Here is a 5,816-nt window from a genome sequence, read left to right on the forward strand (position 1 = left end):
GTTATTCGTAGAAAAAAAATATTTGTCTATTGTTTGATTTTCCATTATATCTGAGATAATATGACTTAATTTACATGATCAACTTTGTAAAGCATTTTCAATTTCAGGGTTTTCTTGGAATAATGTGAAAAAATTACTTATTTTTATGCTATTTCAACATGTTTTTACCCAAAAATAAAATTAAAGGGGCATTAGGATTACTCATTTGCAAAACACAAAAACAGACCAAACATACAAGCCAAAAGCCCTAAAGCTTTCGAAACATAAGAAAAATTTCTTTACCAACAGAGGCATCAACCTTGCTTGTCTCAATCTTGTTTACTAAAATGGCGATGAACCTAGATGTCAAGGAAAAAACACAACGCTTGAAACTAGTAGCAGAAACCAAATGCAAGAATTCGAACCTGAAATCAACTCTAAAATATGCGAAGAAAGCCCATCATCTTTGCCCAAACCTGGAAGGCATCTCCTCAATGTTCTCTGCCTTTAAGATTCTCCAGGCGGCATCCAAACCCAATTCTATGCTTGACTGGTATAAAATCATATAGGTAGAGCTCTTTCTCCACATAAATTCCATCAAGAAGCAGTAATGAAATTGACATTGATTTGGCACCCTGATAAAAACCAAATTTTAGTATGTGAAGAAGTGTTTAACCTAGTGGGTGAAGGGTTTAGGATATTTTAATATAAGATTAGAAGGAAAGAATATGATATGAAAGGATTAGGATTCAGGAGGAAAAGGTTGTTGGACTAGAAGCAAATCGTGGAGTTGGTGAGACATTTTGGACCGTATGTTCATGATATAGGTTCTTGCACATGTTTGAAAGGAAGTATTTGGGCCATAATTTGGTTTGCCCAAGCTGTAAATGGAGGTTGATGGAGAAGGTGGTGATGGTCATGGTGAAAGAGTTGCGGTTTTGCTCTATCCGATAGCCGTCTTCCGCAATAATTGGTATCCGAGCCAGATTAGAGTGTGTAATATCTGCTTATTGTCTTTGTGGTTGCCACCAAAAGGTGGATCCTCCAATATAAGAAAGTAAGAAGTTATTACCCATTCTTTGAAGGTTCCAGAGAACTATTCACGATAGTGAAATAGTGGGAGCTATCTGTAAAAGAAGCTATGGAAATTGAAGATGAAGGCCATCCTGAGGAAATACGGTTGTCTAATAGCTATCAGTGAAAGGCCGGTGGATTTTACATATGACAACAAATGGATCGAAATGGACAGGAATGCTATGGCAAACTTTCATCTAGCATTAGAAGATGAAGTATTATCAAGCATCGAGGAGAAGAAGACAACTAAGGAGATATGGGATCATCTCATCAAACTGTACGAGGCCACATCGCTGCACAATAAAAGTTTCCTTAAGAGAAAATTGTACACTCTCCGTATGCTAGAATCTACTTCAGTGACGGAGCACTTAAATACACTGAACACTTTATTTTCTCAGCTTACATCCTTAAGCGGTAAAATAAGAGAACAAGAACGTGCTGAACTTCTACTTCAAAGTCTACCTGATTCGTATGATCAACTCATCATCAACTTGACAAACAGTAATGTCACCAGTCTAGTCTTCGATGACGTTACAGCTACTGTTCTACAAGAAGAAAATCGGCGCAAGAACAAGGAAGACAGACAAGTAAATCCTCAACAAGCAAAAGCGTTGACAACGACGAGAGGGAGATCAACAGAACGTGGCCAAAGTAGTAGTCACAAACATGGTAGATCGAAGTCGAGGAGCAAGAAGAATTTAAAGTGCTACAATTTTGGAAAGAAGGGTCACTTAAAGAAGGATTGTTTGAGTCTAAATAAAAACTCCAATCCACAAGGTAATACCGCAAACACTTCAGATGATGGAGATGTTCTATGTTATGAAGCGTTAACCACCGTGGAAGGTAGAAAGAGATATGCAGATATATGGCTCATTGATTCGGGAGCAACATATCACATGACCTCAAGAAGAGAATGGTTCCATCATTATGAACCTGTCTCATGAGGATCTGTGTATAGTTGCAATGATCATGCCTTAGATCGTTGGCGTGGGAACCATCAAATTGAAGATGTATGATGGAACAATTAAAGTTGTTCGAGATGTGTGACACGTGAAAGGCCTGAAGAAAGATTTATTTTCCTACGGATTGTTGGATAATAATGCAGGCAAAATTGAAACACGGAAAGGAATCATAAAGGTGTTCCATGGAGCGCTTGTGGTGCTGAAAGGTAAAAATATAGCAGCAAACTTGTACATGCTGAAAGGAGAGACTTTTCTAGAAACAGAAGCCTCTGTTCCCTCATGTAGTTAAGATTCTGCAATGTTATGGCATCAGAAACTTGGACACATGTCAGAACAAGGAATGAAAGTTATTGTGGAGCAAAAGCTACTTCTAGACTTAACAAAGGTAACACTTCCTTTTAGACCATTGCACTAAATTCATTCGGTGCAATAAATGCACTGATTTCTTCTGTGAATTTCAACAGAAAGTGCGGAAGAGGAAGACGTGTTGGTGTCTAGAGTATGTGAGATGTTTGAAGAGGAAGATAGAGGAGAAAAATGAAGAGCCCGACAATGATGGGTTGGAGGGAGCAAAGGGTAGCAGTCAGGCAATTGAGAGTGTAGGCTTAAGGAAGAAAGCTAGTGGTGAGAATTTGAATGAGAAATAGAGTGGAGATGCGAAAGAAGAAGCAGATGATGGAGAGTGGGGTATAGGGTGATTAAGGAGCAGAGCTTCAAGGAGGACAACTGTTGGCCAGATATTGGCTACGCCTGTAGCTACAAAGGTGGGAGATGATGAGATGGAGGAGAAATCAAAGTCAAAGAGGGTAAAAGTTGTAGAGGAAACAATAACACTTACGGAAATGCATGTGAAAATGAAACGAAAGGTGAATCAAAGAAAGAAAAACACGAATAGAAAAGAAAAGGTGAAAGACGTGGGTGAAAAGAAGAAAGAGAGGGACATGCGCCTAAACAAGATAGCCTTTCAAAGAATGAGAAACCAAATGCATCAGGAAAGAGTGTGGATTTTTTTATTGACAATAAGGGACATTCATATGCAAGTGTGAATGTGGGGATTATGACACACTCGATAAAGAAAATAAGTACAGAGTTGGAAGCTAAGACTCGAGGGTGTGAAGAAGAATCAAAATTCAGAGATAAAAAAAAGCAAGGGACTTCTAGGAAGAGAGTGAATTTGGACATTGAGAAGATAAAATAGGCCATGGTTCCAAGAGCAGGGATATGGAAATTGTGGTTGTGGAGTAGGGGTGAGCAAAACACGACTAGACTTGAAAAATTAAAAAAAATCAATTTTGAGTTATTCAGATTGAATTATTTGAGTTATTTGATTCAACTCAAATTATCAATTCGGCTTTTGAGTTTGAGTCGAGTTGAAATTTCGAGTTACTCAAAAAACTGAAAATTTGACTAAGTATTTTGATAGTTTTACGATTTAGTCCCTGATTTCATTATTTCTTCAATTTCTACTTCATTTTATGTCATTTTATTTACCAAATTTGGACTACATGCTCCTAAACCTTCGTAGAATACATATGTACTTTCAATTCCTCTTTTTGATAATAAGTTTTCTATTTTTCAATTTAGTCTTCAATTTTTCATAATTACCTTATTTCTTCAATTCATCCTTTATTTTAAGTCCGTCTTTTACCAAATTTGAACCACATGCTCATATACCATAATAGAATTTTTATATAATTTCAATTCTTACTTTTTTACTAAAAATGTACTCTCTTTTTTATTTAGTCTCTTAATTTTGCATTTCACTTAATTTGGTCTTTTGACTACAATTGTTTACAAATTCTTTCTTCCTATCAATTCATTGACTCCTAAATCATCGTAGAATACATATGTACTTTTAATTCATATTTTTGATAATAAATTTTCTAATTTTCAATTTAGTCCCTCAATTTTTAATAATTTTCTTATTTCTTCAATTTATCCTATATTTTAAGTCTGTTGTTTACCAAATTTGAAGCACATGCTCATATATCACAATATAATGCCTATGTAACTTCAATTCTTACTTTTTTACTAAAAATTACTCTTTTTTATTTAGTCTCTTAACTTTGCATTTTACTCAATTTGGTCTTTTGACTACAATTGTTTGCAAATTCTTTCTTCCCATCAATTCCTTGACTCCTATATACTCTCATCAATATTTTACCCACAAAATATTTTCTTTAAAATATACTATTATGAATATATTTTATAACTTTAGATTGTATTTGATATATTAAATAATATTATAATGTGAAAAGAATATAATATATGTATATCTTATATGGTTAAAGAAAGTCAACAAAAATTGGAACAAATCCTTGCCATAATATTATAAATAATTATAATAAAATTAGTATAGAAACTCTAATAACTCGACTCGAATTTCTAAAACCGACTCGACTAAAAAAATTAAGTTAAATTCGAGTTGTAAAATACGACCTGTCAACTCGAATAACTCGAAATTTTTTGACTCGACTCAATCGAATACTCACCCCTATTGTGGAGGACTCATATTTCTGTCATTTTGATAAAAATAGATTAGAAAAGAATTTTAAGAAATGACAAGTGTGGGCTATATACGACGATGATGATAGAATGACTAGGAATTATGGTTTGATTGAGGAAGTATTTAACATAAATCCGTTTGAAGTGATGATGAGTTGGATTTTCAGAATAATTGGGATGACAGATTGATGGGTTGGGAGAGAATGGGATTTAACGTATCTTGTGGGAGATTTTAAGGTTCGCAGGAAGAGTTCTATTAACGCTTTGGATATCTTTTTGCACATGGTAGAATGTGAAACGGAAGCAAAGGAATTTTATAGGATTTATCCGAGGAAGGGCTCGGTTTGGGCTGTTTATAATGAAGCTAAGTTAGGTGCAGGAGGAAGAAATCTTTCAGCTAGAGATAGACACTGCTACGGCATAGTCATGCTTTTAACAACCTATAGTGACATTCATGGGTTGAGCACGGTATATCTTTAGAAGGTCATTCAAGACGATATTTAAGAAACAGGAGATTGGATGTCAGGCTATTAGATGGCTTGAAAAAGATGATATTAGATTGTTTTCGCATCAGATTCCTGCACGTAAGCTTCTTAGAGATGATGTCCCTGATGTTTTGAAAGATTGCTGGGAACTTGATCTTGCTTCACTTACGATCATCTTGCAAGATGATATGTATTTCAGCAACATGATGTTCTTAGTCTATGGAGCGTTCTCCATTCACATAATACCGACCAGACCATTGGCAAAAATACCCAACTAAATTACTAATATGAAATGCTTGTTAGTAAAATGGATAAGAAAATAATAATAATAAAGCTGATACAGTAATGAAACATCCATTCTTTTAGTCAAATCGGATATACATTGCCAATTTTGCTTTGCATTCAAATGATTTCTCTCCACAAGTTTCCTTACATAGTGTATTTGGAAAAAAAATTCATTTAAGGGGTTAGTTACTATTTTTCTGTAACCCCTAGACCCAGCCTGAACGCTAGACTCAAACCTAAGTGGCCACATATCCCATTCAGAGATTTTTTTTATATTTAAAACAAGTTATAAAACATTAGAGGTAATACGAAACAAAATATCGATAATACAGATATATCCAAAACGATAGCAAAATACATGTCACCAAATACAACTGGAAAACATATAAAGATATATGTTCATACAAAGTAAAAGTAGTTGATCTCCCCTGATGTCAAATCTGCTAGTTTACGGTCTGTTGTTATCTGAAAAGGGTAAAATTTACAAAATGAGCTAAAAAGCCCAGTGTGTTCCATACAGTGTAAA

General features: G+C 34.8%; 1 pseudogene; it reads left to right on the forward strand.

Moving 5' to 3' along the window:
- Window positions 1–326: 326 nt before the first annotated feature.
- LOC120215657 lies at window positions 327–5,283 on the forward strand (annotated as a pseudogene).
- Window positions 5,284–5,816: the final 533 nt, after the last annotated feature.

This window comes from Hibiscus syriacus, unplaced genomic scaffold (assembly GCF_006381635.1).
Source record: "Hibiscus syriacus cultivar Baekdansim isolate YM2019G1 unplaced genomic scaffold, ASM638163v2 tig00110151_pilon, whole genome shotgun sequence".
NCBI lineage: Eukaryota > Viridiplantae > Streptophyta > Magnoliopsida > Malvales > Malvaceae > Hibiscus > Hibiscus syriacus.